Raw genomic sequence first — 16149 nt, forward strand, 5'->3', positions numbered from 1 at the left:
TGCAGCCAAGCAGAAGATGAGCTTAGTGGGATATATTTATGGTTTATGATCAGTTTATGGTTTATGATCATTTTCATTTACAGTTCATTTATTGCTTGCTATCCTGGTGAAGTAATGGTGTCCAGAATCACCCTTCACACCCACTGTGCTGATTTGACTGACTTGTGAGCCTGAAGTTTAGGGCCAGAAATATCATTGCAATATGAATATGTTCTATAACCCTGGGCAATGAAAGTATATGAACAGTGTTAGAGAAAGCATGTTTGAGCTATATGGCGGCAAAGTTAATTTGTATAACCATTTCCAATTATTGGCACACTGGCTAATGAGTGTTTTCAATTGAAAGAATAAATATTTAAGATTAGCCACTGTACAATAAAACTTGAAATACTGTAAAATTGTACAATTTATATATGAAAGAATGTTGAGAGAGGGTTTCTCAAATTTGACAACAATCATAAATATTTAAATATTATTATCATTAATAAACTATGAAGTGGAAACATTTCTAAGTTGTCAGCAAAAAAAATTAAATTAAAAATTAAATATTACAAAAATAAATTTTGATCCCAACCATGCTGGAGGAAAGAGTTTCATATCTCAAAGGTTGAGTTTACATTTGATTTTATGTAATATAGAAAAATGAGAGATTGTTATAATAATTACAATAAAAGGTAATAGTGGAAAGAAAAGTTGTCTGGAAGTCCATAGTAAATGGTTTCTAATAAGAAGGTGTCTTGTGTGTTCAGAGAGAGAAAAGTCTCCATTTTCCTATGTTACTTAGAAGTGATTCTTTTCTAGGAAACATCAGGTCCAAAAGATCAACTTACCCATTTTCATCTCTAGAAGAAGCAGGCATTGATCCTAGTAGATTATGAAAGAATATTTAAAAGTGAAAATGAGAATCAAGGAAAGACAAATTATGTAGTCAAAGTCATAGAAGCAACACTTAGGAAGAATAGGAGTAAAATTGAATAAAGATTCAGGGAAGTAATTGTAAATACACATATTTCTTACTCTAGGAAAAAGCCAAGTTGAAGTGAGACAGAAAGCAAGGTAGACAAGAAAAGAAGGAAAAGCGATAGTAGCATTTTGAGCAAGTTTGGAGATTAATGCAGAAGCCAGAAAAATCAGAAAGCCAACGCTTAAAACTATAGGATCTTTAAGCACTACAGTGTCTCAGTTACTGTGAGGTGTGTCAAAAACAATTTATTAATAAACACACACACCTATGATCAATTAATCTATGACAAAGGAGGCAGGAATATACAATGGATTAAAAATGGTCTCTCCAGCAAGTGGTGTTGGGAAAGCTGGACAGCTACATGTAAATCAATTAAATTAGAACACTCCTTCACACAGTATACAAAAATAAACTAAAATATGGATTAAAGACCTAAATTTAAGGCATGACAGCATAAGACTCCTACAAGAGAACATAGGCAAAATATTCTTGGACATAAATCGTAGCAATATTTTCTTAGATCTCTCTCCCGAGGCCAAAAAAAAAAAAAAAAAGGCAAAAATAAACAGATGGGACCTAATCAAATGTAGAAGTTTTTGCACAGCAAAGGAAACCATCAACAAAACGAAAAGACAACCTATAGAATGCAAGAAAATATTTGCAAACAATGCTACCAACCAGGGGTTAATATCCAAAATATACAAACAGCTCATACAACTCAATATCAAAAAAGCAAATAACCCAATTGAAAAATGGGCAGAAGACCTACACAGACATTTCTCCAAAGAAGACAAACAGATGGCCTACAGCCATGTGAAAAGATGCTCAACATCACTAATTATTAGAGAAATGCAAATCAAAACCATAATGAGGTATCACCTCACACCTGTCAGAATGGCCATCATCAAAAAGTCTATAAGGGCTTCCCTGGCGGCGCAGTGGTTGAGAGTCCGCCTGCCGATGCAGGGGATATGGGTTCATGCCCCGGTCCGGGAGGATCCCACATGCCGCGGAGCAGCTGGGCCCGTGAGCCATGGCCGCTGAGCCTGTGCATCTGGAGCCTGTGCTCCGCAACGGGAGAGGCCACAACAGTGAGAGGCCCGCGTACAGCAAAGAAGAAAAAAAAAAGTCTATAAACAATAAATTTGAAGAGGATATGGAGAAAAAGGAACTCTCCTACACTGGGTGGGAATGTAAATTGGTACAACCACTATGGAGAACAGTATGGAGGTTCCTAAAAAACTAAAAATAGAGCTGCCCTATGATCTAGCAATCCCACTCCTGGGCATATATCGGGACTAAACTATAATTCAAAAAGACACACGTAGGCTTCCCTGTTGGCACAGTGGTTAAGAATCCACCTGCCAATGCAGGGGGCACGGGTTCGAGCCCTGGTCCAGGAAGATCCTACATGCCACGGATCAACTAAGCCCATGCGCCACAACTACTAAGCCTGTGCTCTAGAGCCGGCGCTCCGCAACAAGGGAGGCCACCACAATGAGAAGCCAGTGCACCACAGCAAAGAGTAGCCCCTGCTCGCTTCAACTAGAGAAAAGCCTAGGTGAAGCAACAGAGACCAGTGCAGCCAAAAAAAATAAATACATAAAATTTTAAAAATTAAAAAAAAAAAAAGGACACACTCACCCTTAATTTCATAGTAGCACTATTTATAATAGCCAAGACATGGAAACAACCTAAATGTCCATCAACAGATGATTGGTTTAAGAATATGTAGTATCTCTATCTACCTATCTATCTATCTACCTATCTATCTATCTATCTATAGTCATGCAATGGACTATTACTCAGCCATAAAAAAGAACAAAATAATGCCATATGCAGCAACATGGATGGGCACAAAGAATATCATAGTAAGTGAAGTAAGTTAGCAAAAGACAAATATTATATGGTATCACTTATATGTGGAATCCAAAAAAATACAGATAAATTTATTTACAAAGCAGAAACAGGAATCCATAAAGAGGGGATATATGTGTACATATAGTTGATTCACTTTGCTGGGCAGTAGAAACTAACACAACATTGCAAAGCAACTACGCTCCAATAAAAATAAAGAAACAAAAACAGAAAAAACAGAAATAGGCTCACAGACATAGAAAACAATCTTATGGTTACCAAAGGAGAAAGAGGGGGAGGGATAAATTAGGAGTATGGGATTGACAGGTACAAACTACTATACATAAAATAGATGGGCAATAAGGATTTACTGTATAGTACAAGGAACAATATTCAGTATCTTGTAATAACCTATAATAGAAAATAATCTGAAAAAAATAAATATACATATAGCTGAATCACTTTGCTGTATACCTGAAACTAACATAATATTGTAAATCAACTATACTTCAATAAAAAGTAAACAACTTGTTAATAGTATTAAAGAACATGTTGACTAGACCTATGCGAAAGTATATCTTTTGTCATTTTGTATCTTCTCATTTGGGGAAGAATCCTAGAAATGCAAATGCTGGAAAAGGGTAAATATATATGTACTTCTAGATATTGATACATTTTTGTCAATAGGGGTTGCACAACTTTACATTCTTACCAGCAGTCTTTGAGAGTGTCTGTTTCTCCTCAGACACACCAGTAGAGCATGTTGTCAAATTTCTGGATGTTTGAATGTGTAAATAGGAATTTATATCTCACGGTAGGTTTGTACATTTCTCTGATAGAGAGAAAAGTTGGTCATCCTTTAATATGTTTAAAGACTGTCTACATTTCATTTTATTGAGAACTGTATGTTTACACCTCTTGCATATTTTTATACCAGGTTATTGATTTTTTCTTTCCTATTTTTAAATTTTTTTATGTAATAGAAACACTAATCTTTCTTCTTTTTACCTAAAGTGGCTATAGTTGGTCTCCATTTAATATAATCAAGAATCCCATTAGATGAAAAGCTTTGCATAATCTGGCCCCATCCTTCTTGGTAGCTTTATCACCTTACTTGCCATTCCTAACTAAATACTCTGTGCTACAGCCACACTGAATTTCATGCTATTTTATAAATAGCAAGCTTACAGTTTTCAGTAACATCTGTATTAATTTTCTGTCATTGCCATAACAAATTATGAAAAACTTAATGGCTTAATCAACATAAAATTTTTATATTACAATTCTATAGGTTACAAGTCTGATCCAGGTAACACTGCACTTAAATAAAGGTGTCAGTAGGGCTCTTCTCCTTTCTGTCATCTCTGAGGCATGATATATTTGCTTGCTCATTTGAGTTGTTGGGAGAATTTAGTCCCTTGTAATTTCAGGACTGAGGTCTCTGTTTTCTTACTCATTATAAACTGACTCATTTTCAGCTTCTACAGGCCACAGAATACTTTGGTTAATGTTCCCCTTCATTCCTCTTCAAAGCCAGCAATGGCAGGTCAAGTCCTTGTCATATGTCATCTTTCTGAGTCCTCTTCCATCATCACGTCTTTCTTTGACCACAGCCAGGAAAGGTTCCCCACTTTTAAAGACTCAAATGATTATATATATGTATAATACAGGATAATTTCTCCATCTCAGAGTCCATATTCTTGATCATGTTTGTAAAGTCTCTATTGCCATATAGAGTAACATATTCACAAGCTCCAGGCATTAGAACAGGGACATCTTGAGGGACCATTATTCTATTGTACTTACTACAGTCCACCCTCTGGCTCCAAAAGATCCACATTTCCCACATATAAAATACATACAATACATCCCAATATCCTCCAAAATTTTAACCCATTACTACATCAACTCAAAGTCCAAAGTCTCATCTAAATCTCATAAGGTGAAACATCCCAAATATCATCATCTGTATCATCTGAATTAGGTATATTTGAGATTCTCTGATAATCTATTCTTGGCATATTTCCTCTCCATCTATGGACCTGTGAAACTAAAGAACAAATTATCTGCACCCATAATACATATGGGACAGGCATAGGATAATATTTACAGACATACAGTTCAGAAATGGATAAAATGAAAGGAAAAGAGTAGTCACCAGTCCCAAGAACTTTTGAAACTCAGCCTGGCAAACTCCATTAGATTTCAAGACTTGGGGATACTCCTCTATGGTTAAAGGTTCTACCTTCTAGGCTCTAGCATCTCCCATCCGAGTCATTCTTTTCTCATGAAAAGTATCAAGTGTTTGCAGCTGAGTAGTTTTATATCAGCCTGTTTCCTGCCGTTAGTATTTGGAGCACAGGAGGGTGCACAGCTACAGACTTCTTTCATTTTGTACTCTCTTTGTCCTTTTCAGTCCAAGCTGGTGTTTTTTCTGCTGTATAAAGGATGTAAAACCTTGTGAATCTCCTATGTTTGTCACAGAGATTCCTGTCAATAGGAAGAGTCTTGTCCATAGATCTTTCCTGGATAGTCCCATCCCCACTTGGGCTTTGCTCACATGACTGGGGGACAATGCCCTTAAGCTTCCTAGATCCTTTTAGGTTTAAATGATATCTGTGATCCACACTCCTTAGTCTCTTTAAAGAGCCTTTTATGTGACATAATGTCTGAATACTCTGACCTTCTGATCTTTCTGGGGCATAGGCAAGAATTCCACAACCATGCTCTGGATTTTCCATCTAAAGCATACTTTCTCTTAATTTTAGCAACTTTTACAATCTGGATAGCTTGAAAATTTCTCAAATCCTCAAGTCCTGGCTCCTGTTCATTTAACAATTTTCCCCTAAATTTATCTCTTTCTTCTCAAATTTTATTATAAACATCAAGAAGTTCATTCAACACTTTCCCCAAATAAATATGCAAGTTTTTCTGTATTTTTGACATTTTGCTTGGAAAATCTCCTCACCTAAATATTCAAGTTCATCACTTACATATTCTGATTTCCACATAACTGCAGGACACACTTCCACTAAGCTTACTGCCACTAACAAAGGATCACCTTTCCTCCAGTTTCTGCTAACGTTTCTCATTTCATTCTGAGCTCTCATTGGCAGTATCTTTCACATCCATATTGCTAACAGTTTATTCATGATGATTCATATATTTTCTGAGGCAACTTAGATTTTCTTTACCAAGCTCCTCACTTTATTCTGAGTCTTCAGTAACAGTCATTAACATCCATATTTCTTTCAATAGTCTATTCAAAGCAATCCAGGCATTTTCTGTCATGCTTCTTATGACAAATAGATGAGAAAAGAAATATTAACAAATTATAAATTTTATAAGCTTATGAATACTTTAAGCTTTTCAAAATCCAGAAAACTAGCATACTATTTTTGTTAATAAACTGCCTGAAAAACCTCTATAATCCTTTCCCGTCTCTATTCTTTGATTACCTCATCATGTTCCAATAATTTTATAATATCAATTTTATTAGAGAGAAGAAAAAGATAATTAGGTTATTCCTCTAACATAAATGATTTTTTTTCCTTATTTGGATATGCTAGAAATGTTCTTTTTGCTTCACAACCTGTTATTGGAAATGCCATGTAAAATTTTAGAATAATTGTAAAATTTGGTTAAAATCCTTCTCAAGTATTTTCTTATCTGAATTGTAAGATTTCAAGGAACACAGTTTTCTTGAGTATTCTCCAATCTTAAATACTATTTGAATTGTTCACGGACATTAATCAGTTTGTTACTGATCTTTATAACAGTTCTATATTATGAGGATTTGTTGTTGTTAATGTCACTCTTTTGTGTCAACTGAGAAGTAAAGTTAAATATATTTCCCTTATGTTAATATGATTTCACTTCTCTTCATGAATTGGATAATCAAAAATACAAGAGCCTAGTCAATACAACAACCAGAAGTTTAGTGATGAATATATATAGGAGCTTTGTCATTGGAGCACATATTTTTCAGGTTCAGTTGCAAGGTGGCACTTTTGTGAACCATTTTAAGCAACCGCCAAGCTTCATGAGAACAAGATGAAACAGATATATTGAGATATGATCTGATACATTAGAATGCATAAAATGTGTGACCTCACACGTAGATACACTCCATCTTTATAGTAGTACTTCTACAGATACAGAAATTCTGATAAATTCTATTTTGTATGATTCTCATAAAATATTTTTCTGTGGTCATAATTGTATAAGCTGCATCACTGGGTATAATCAGAATAGAAGGGAACTTCTTTTTTGACTAGGTGGCAATAAGTATGGAATCTTCTGCCTACAGTCTTATATACATAATTACTAGAAATATTTTCCACAGACTAAATCTTGTTCGGTACATTTCAACCCTTGTTTCTCCTCTGTTACCTATAGCTTTATTCCTGTATGCCGTAGACTATGTTCATTTGCAAATTCTGGCCTTACACCTTTATGTCACAAAGCCAGATGAATCATCACATCAGTAGTGGGAGTATAGGAGAATGGCTAGCAATAACAACTATACACAGAAGTGATACATATATTCCATTAAATTCAATCTAATAATATCCTCAAATTATCTTCACTATTATCCCAAAAGTACCTGCAGCCATTCCAGCACCACCAGATAGGAGGAGGATTATGATAAAGAGGAATACAAAGTAAAGAAAAATCGCAGTGGGCTAAAATATCTTACTTTGGCAAATTTTACAGAAAGGTATGATTGATGTAGCATATTTTCAGGCCCTCTCCCAGGCCTTGGAAGGGGCCCATGCAAATAAGGGGCCATAAAACTTCAAGGAAAATTTTCTTTTCTGAGAAAACTGATTCATCCTAGGTCTTCTATAGCTCAGTTGATGGCAACTCCATTAAGAAATGTGGAGTGGTTTTGACTTAATTTTTTTATTGTCTCTATATACACTAGTAAATCCTTCAAAATATACTCAGACTCCAAACACTTCTTCTCATCCCACTCTGTTATTGTAACCTGAGCTTCCATCAACTTTCATTTATATTATTTTAATAACGTCCTAGTGTATTTCTCTTATTTTGCTTTTACTTTCCTTTTATCTACTCTCAACATGCCAATATGAGTGCTATATTTAACATTCAGTTATATGTAACTTGGATCGTGGTGCTTCTGTGCTCAGCACCCATGGCTCGTCATCTTACTTAAGTAAAAGCCAGAGTCATTACTGCAGCCCACAAGGCCTCCTTGACCTGGACCCCTTAGTTCTTGACTTTCTCTCCTTTTACTCTCTCCCTCTCCTTTGCTGCAGCCACACTGGCCTCTTCACTTCCTCGCACATGCCAGGCACTTGCACAGCTTGTAGTTTTAGCCCTCACAACTCCCACTACCTGGATAGCTGTGTCCAGATGTTCCTTGGGCTTGCCCTCTCACTTCTTTCAGGTCTTTACTAAAAAGTCACCTCAGTGAGGATTTCCCTGGCCATCTTATCTATAATTTCACCTTGTCTGCTGCCACAGATTCTTCAGGTTACTTTTCTTGCCTTGCTTTATTTTCTAGTAATTATCCTTTTCTAAATGAATATGTGCTTTATTTATTTTTGTTTATATATTGATTTTCTCGTGCATAATTTATATGAACCACTAGAAAATAAGCTCTGTGAGGCAGATGTGGTTGTCCCTTTTGTTCGTTGTGCGCCCCTAATGCGTAGAAGGGTGTATGGCACAAAATAGGTGCTCACTAAATATTTTAAGTAAATATTAATTAAAAACAAATGAATTTTTGACCTGCGGAATGCACAGTCATCTTTTGTTTATCAACCTCTTGGATTGTTCCCAAGTCCTTCAAAGCAGAACTAATAACATCTATGTGTTGTAGTATTTTGCAATGACCTACAAAGTATCATAATGCTGATGTGCTTGGTTGTTTAACTTTCTTCTTTACATTCTGAATTCTTCTGGGTCAAGGTCTGTGACATGATCATCTTTATATTCTCCAGTGTATAGTATGTCTACTGTAACATAGTAATCATTTGAATAATATACATTAAAATAACCCTGAAGCTAAGTGATCACATTGCCTAAATACTAATAATAAATTTTATTTGGAGACACAGAAGTAAGAGTTGTTCTCTCGTCCAGGTAAAAAAGAGTTGACAGACCAAATCTTTAATTGTAAAACCCAAGTCAGAGAATCCTTGGAGTTCTGTGTTCAGCAAGAAAGTAGCGCTTCAGTAGCTCTAGAAGTTACAATCAGAGAAGAGCCCATAATAGATTACTTGATTAAACCAGTTGTTTGCAAATTCTGAAGCATATAATAAAGGCACTCTTGGGCCTTTCAGTATTTTTCTTGTCAGTGGAAAGGGGAGAATCACTTGAAATATTTAAGGAATCCTCTTAAACATTTGTGGATTACATTCCAGAGAAGCATCTCCCAAAGTGTATAAAGAAGCTAATGTTCATGAGATATTGACAAGGTTAAATAAAAAGAAACAAGAAGGACCTACTAGGTGAAATAAAGTTAAAATGATTTATTTACTGCAGGATTTCTCCCAGGCTTTAATGTGTGTTGTGATTCACCAGGGAATGGATACAGAAGCCCGTATTCTCCAAAATACTTTGTTTACAGAACCTTTTATTTTTGTTTATTTGTTTTTCTTTGGCACCTTTACTTTGAGAAACATTTTAGAGGTATCTCCATGAACAGCAAATCCTGATGTGACTTATCGTTCCCAGAAAAAGGGTCAATGACAGTGACCCTGGCTTTAGGTAATGGTCTTCAGGGGTTGACACCATGTACAGTGACAGTGTACCAGCCAAAACCATCTTCATTTCACACAGTGCCTTAACAGTCATTCATACCTTCTACTGAGACACATATTTCATTCAACGTTTTTTTTCCTTTAGAAAGACATATCAGCTGATAGTTCACAGGATCTTCTAATGCTACCTTAACGTGAGTTATTCTGAGAAACTACTTTATTTATACAAGAGTACTTTCCCTATGGATTCTAATGGTCTGAAACTACTGTAATTTTTTTTGCCAATCACTGTAGGTATTTTCAGGCACCGTGATGTGATCAAAATACTTTGCAAATGTGAAACATTTTTCTGCTAACCCTGTTTGGGACTATCTGAATTCTCATTACATCATTTGGCTTTTTCCAACAGAATATTCTCCATGTCTGAAATATTGCACAAGACGATACGGCAGCTGTGCGAAAAGCTGGTTGATTTCAAAGTGAGCTCCAACTTTGTGATTGTCCAAGTTTCAAAATAGAATGAGTGTGATTACAGCCTACATAAAAGGTTACAGGCTACAGAAAGGCTGGTTCCAAATCACTTGCCGTATAATGCCACCATGTATTGTACTTCAGGCTTGTCAGAAGCTGAACGTTTAGAAAACACTTGATTTGACTCAACAAATATTTATTGAGCACTTATTGAATGCAAAATCATTTGTTTCATGCTAATAATCCCTGGAACAAAAATAACAGTCTCGAAGTTTAATCAGCATAGCATTTATGGCACACCCAGCAGGATGGTTTTTTTCAATACCACTGTAATTCTGTGTAGTGAACATTCATCCAAGCCGTAACAAGCAATGAGTGAAGATAATTAAATGAGTGTAACTGGGAGAGGATCAGTAATGCTGACAGCCTAGTCACTCTAATTCCACATTAATTCCCCTTTTGATGAATAAGACAAGTCAGACATGTGGTTTTGACAGGGTTGGATCCTAGCAGAGGAGTTACGCCAATAGTTTCACCAGTTATAGATTAATTCCCAATGAATTAGAAACTAAGAGACCAAAAGCAAACAGAAAATAGTTTATCTAAGCCAAGATCATCATTTCCAAAACCCAGGAGAGAACATAAAAGATAAATCCAGTGTCAGCGAGGTGAGTGCTTCAGTGAGTCCAGGTGTGGAGGGAACTAGAATGGGGTCATGTGTCATGATGCAGATAAGGAGAGGGTCCAGTGACTGAAAACTAAATCAAACCATACTTGATATTTGATAAATATCAACAAGTGAATAAAGACATGAACCAAAGTTAGGACTGGGAAACCAAATCAGAAAATCCAGATAAACATTAAAGACAAGAACAACATCAGCAAAAGTTAATGTGGTGGTTTGAATGATAGAGGAGGGACCTAGAGTGGGAGAAAACATTAGCGTTTACTCTTTTGTTTTCATTTAGAAATTAATGCAAAGAAATGTCAGGCTTCAAGGATGCCTCAGGAAGTTTAGATTCAAGACTGATACATATGATTTTTTTCCTTTCTGAAAATGGGCCCCTGAGAAAATCAGTCTCTAAGTTTGTACCCATTCCATCATCTAAGCATAAAAGAACTAGGGTTTGTCCCATCTGCTCCAGTTCATTTGTGGGTGTGGATAAAGATCATTCTAGAGAATGGAGGGCAGAAATTCCCACTCACCAGCCCTTCTCCACCTATGTTTTGGTGCTTGTCCTCACTTGGGATCTTGACCACTATTTCTTATCTTTATCTACGAAAGTGGAGAGGGGCAGTGGCTCTGTGGTGAGATAGACAGATGCTTATGGACGAATAATAAGGATCATCTCAGGCTTAATTTCAACTGTGTGCTCTAGAGTCAAAATAAAAATTGCAACAAGATCTCTTTTTGGCAGCCAGGCTTGTATTGTTGCCAAAATACAAAGACTGTATTGCTAACATGTATGATATTGTAAGTGTTCTTAGTAGCCAAGATTTCATATGATCTCTGCAATCAGATAAAGCTGAGGGGTAAAAACTTTATTGAATTACCTTAGTATATTATTAAGAGAGATTAATGCAATTCAACAAATATTAGTCGATAGCCCTAGAAAACAAAGCGGACATTTCTCTCCATCGTGGAGCTAACAGTTTAGCATAAACACGTATAATTAGTAACAAGTGCCTTAAGGATTACAAAAGAAGGCTTATGGAGAAATTCAGTAGTCTCTTTTAAGGTGCTTAACCTAGTGTACTGAGTTAAGGAAATCGTTCCTGAATAACTAATAGTTAAACTGAATCTTAAAAACCTGATAATCTGATGAATAAAAAATAAATCATGAAATGAGTGTGATGTTATCACTAATAGGTGGGGCAACTCAATAGGAACTATCACTCATGAACATTTGCAGTGTGTCATATGTTTCTTATACCTTAGTTCATTTAATCATGACTATAGCCTGAGAAGATGGGTACTAGCATTCCCTAGGAAGACTGATGGATTTTCCCAATGTTGAACATCTAATCATGTAGAGACTGCTTTCACATACAGGTCTGATTTCAAAGCTCATAGTAAGTTTTATCCCAGATTCCTTTACTAGCTCCTTACTGCTGCATAAATACATATATAAGGAGATGTAAGAAATTTAATGGTTGTTAACTGATGCCCTTTGAGGCCTGCATCACATCTCTTCACCACTTCTGATTTCAGCTGCAGTTGGATGCCCAGCCCCAGTGCACTTCAAGCACAAATAACATACCACGTTGTTCTGCCTCTGGGCTTTCCCTGAAGCCATGGGGATTTTCTCAGTCGAGGTGAGTTTGTGAGGGTTATAACACCCTCTGAAATAACCCTTACCCAATGAAGGATGTAGGCTAGTGGATCAAGGCCCCAGTCTTCTCTCCTTGGAGGGACAGCTCTGGGCCACCTTCCCCATGGTTCCTCAGAAGGCCCTGGGGTATTGAGACCCAGCTGTTTACACAGGTAACCAGCTTAATAAGGGACAATTCATTTTTCTTGTTTCCCTGTCTAACTCTTCCCACTCTCCTTTACCTTTGCTTTCTGAGATTATCTCCCAATGAAATCACCTGCATCCCGGTCCTTGTCTCAGGTTTTGCTATCAGAGGAATTCAAACTAAGATAATGGCTTTAAGCATTGAATTTTTAGTAACAATTTTACATAGCATTCCTGTTGGAATCTGTTAGATCTTTAGCAAAAAATAATGTTTCTTGTATTTTACTACCAGATGGGGATCCTCAGATACCTCATTAAAAAAAGAGCAAAACATGCTTAAAATATGGCATAAAATCTGGAGGAAATTCAACTACTGAGTCTCATTGGAAACATCTATTATAGAAACTAAATTGCAGAGTTAAAGTATCAAAGGCCAAATTTTAATTTAATAGTACTAAGTATATTTATGAAGCCACCATTCTATCTGGAAAAATTATATATGCCAATCCCATTGAATTTGTATAATTGCATCGATATTTATTTGACCACCTCACTGATATTATAAAAAGTAACTTCCTATAGACATTTTTAAGTGCTACTTCTTGTCAGTGACTTTTAAAGTGTAATTTGTGTTATTTAAATCAGTGTGTTGTATAGATGGTACCAATGATTTATAATTTATCTACGTGAAACGTCTTATGCTCTAGTTTCCTTATAAAATGCCACACGTTTTTCAGAAAATAGTCTTCTACTTTCTTTCTGTCACTCATGTTTCAGAAGCAATTGCTGTAGTAAAAGGTTAGTCTTTGAAGGGTTTCTGTGTTTTTCTGTCTCCTTTAAGTGTCAAATATGGGAACATAGAAAAAGCATACATCTTGTATTGAACAATCTATCATTCATTGGACAGTGATGGATGGTGTCAGACTCATTCAGGCAGTAAATTCACATCCATTTTCTCAGAAAGCTTTTGACATAGTTTTGGAAGTCCTCTCTTTATGTAAAATATTACCTCCTTCTCCCTGTTGCTCCTCTTTCTCCATTTCCTCTTCCTTGGTCTAGAAGGCAGTGAGATTTCAATTACATTGAAGGCCTTTTTAAAAATTAAACACATCTGACATATTAAGTGAAAGTCAGTGCCTTGATAATCTAGAACTTTCCAAAGAAAATAAATTATGTTATGAGTTTTCTTCTCATAAAATTCATTAAAATGATTTGCAAGCAAAGGTAATTATTTGTCTCACACACTGAGAAACAGGTGTATATGCTATTTGGAGATCTGTATGAACATGCCAATTAGTGAATTAGGTGTATGTGCAAATGTAGGCTCACTTAATTGCTTTGTCTGAGAAAATTTGGCTTTTTTATAAAGTAAGTTTTGGAAAATAACACTGTTAATCATTCACGAGTTATGATGATAGACTGCTAACGGGTGTGTGGAGAATGTCCACACACTGCATCTGCATCTGGACCTTTTGGAGATGCCAAATTTGCAATGTCCTGGGTTCTGCCCCCTCAATGAACATTTTGCATTATTGCATCTGCCACTTGGGGTCATGGTATTGCCTGGAGCACAGAGCTACAGACAGTCAGTTCTGATAGAGCATGTATGTATAGGTGATGGGAAATATGTAACAATATGATGTGGTACTTTGGAGGAATTTAATAAGGCAGGAAAGGACAGGAAAGCAATGCCTCCCAGATCTGATACCATGATTGCATTTCAAGAGAATTAGCAAAAATTAAGAAACTTCCATCTTAAGTAATCTTGCTAAAGATCAATATTGAGACATCTAATTTCGTTTTCTTTTTCTTTTGATTAATTTTAATCTCATGGAAGAGAGTGAGGGGAAGGAGGCTAACTTTGTGAATGCTATTGTCTGATGTGTAAATTGTGATATTTTTAGGTCAGGATTATAGACATTTGGCAGAGTGAATTTCCATGAAGCAAGAAAGCAATATATAGGACAATTGATGATTTAGAAACAGCATTTATTCTATGTAGGCTACAATTTTGACAATCTAGAAATAGCACCTCTTATGAAAAATGCTGGTGCTCTCACAACCCAGCCACTTGTTTGAGTAGCTTTGTGCTTTGTTTAGAACAACAAGAGGTTGTAAAAGTATACAAGTGGTGTCCTTGCAGTGATAGTAAACATGTTATTCTTTCCTAAACAAATTATATCAATCATAAATACTGAGTTAGCTCAGAGCTAATGTTGCTTTTGCAACAAATGATTTGAAATAATTGTTTTTTAAATGTGATTTTTGACAATACTGGTATTTTAAGGAAACGTTATAAAAATTTAGAAGGACAGAATGTACTAGTAGAAGTTAATGTAATCTAGTTCCTACTGTTCAAGGAAGTTTAGAATCTGGCACACCTGCAAGTTGTTACTTGGCCTGTATACAAAACAGTCAATTGATATTTTAGAAGGATTTACTACTTAATATGCAGAATGTTTTTTTCATTCAAAAATATTACTTAAGTATCTCTTTTACTACATCTTGGGAGAAATGAAATTAAGTTCAAATTTATAATTGGTTCTGCTATCCCTCATAACACATACAATCTAGTTGTGAGACAAAGCATATTTACATGAATTAAACAGAGCAACGAAAAAGTCCTGAAACTATGGTAGCAGGCTGTGCAATCCACGTACATGAGAAATACAGTTATTTTATATGCAAGTAATATTTTTTCGGAGCAGCTTTTTTCTCATCTTCTCATAACTTCTTGATTGAAATAGTGATGATCTCTGTTTATTCTCACCATCCTTTGGATAACTTTTTGATATTTCTTAACAAAGAAAAGAGGGCTTTTTGCTCTACTCATTGTTAATGTCTTGACTGCTATACACTTTTGGTCTAATTAACTGCACATAGAATGAGAAGAACTTAGAGTGCTATTGTAATAAACAGCCTAATATAAATCTCTCCTGTTTAACATTGCTAATGAATGTATTTTTTTCTCTTTCTAATGTTTCTTGAGCCTCTTCATTTCACATGTATGCTTTTCCTTGTTTCCTTTGGCTCAGAGTTAAGTCCATCTTCATATAAAGGAAATATTTGTTGAGAAGCTAAAAGAGCAGTAAGTAAAATTTACAGTGGGTTTTAAGTTTGATGTCAGAAATAGACTTCATTAAAGGTAACAGGACAGATTTAAATAGTCATTCAGTCTATATTAAAACTATATAAGGTCTGAATGTCTGTAGCATTTATTTACCATATTCTAGAGTCCAAAGTAAGCATTTTTGAGAGATATAAGTTTGTTCTGCTGGTATAATAGTCCATTCTGTTACTCATAGGCTCCCAGCTGCTGCTTAATGAGATACAAGCATAATTCAGAGAAAAATAGACTAAGAAACCAAGACTATTAGTGTCAAACGATGTAATAAGAGTTAGAGAGGAAAGAATATGAGCCACAAAAGGATTTTTTACTAAGCTACACTGCAGTACACTGTGATTGCAGGCAGATACAAATTGAGACTCAACATTACATTCAAAAGTTACCAACTGTTAGATTGGCAACTTTATGATTGAAAAAAGAGAGACTTAAAAGTCTTGCAGCTATGAATAAAATTATTATTTAGATTGATATATGTAGCTTTTTAACCTTTTCTGGATAATTAAGAAGATTTTTTTTTTTTTTTTTTTTTGTGGTATGCGGGCC

The 16149-nt window shown here is 35.5% G+C and overlaps 1 long non-coding RNA gene across 1 annotated transcript in view; it reads left to right on the forward strand.

Moving 5' to 3' along the window:
- The window catches only part of LOC114487113 (uncharacterized), a 181370-nt gene extending 169076 nt beyond the window's left edge, over positions 1 to 12294 (forward strand). The window contains exons 2-3 of the long non-coding RNA XR_003681837.2: positions 9962 to 10031; positions 12236 to 12294. This is a non-coding gene — a long non-coding RNA (uncharacterized lncRNA). The remainder of the gene's footprint in view (positions 1 to 9961; positions 10032 to 12235) is intronic.
- The last annotated feature ends 3855 nt before the right edge of the window (positions 12295 to 16149 follow it).

Source organism: Physeter macrocephalus, chromosome 11, assembly GCF_002837175.3.
Source record: "Physeter macrocephalus isolate SW-GA chromosome 11, ASM283717v5, whole genome shotgun sequence".
Classification (NCBI taxonomy): domain Eukaryota; kingdom Metazoa; phylum Chordata; class Mammalia; order Artiodactyla; family Physeteridae; genus Physeter; species Physeter macrocephalus.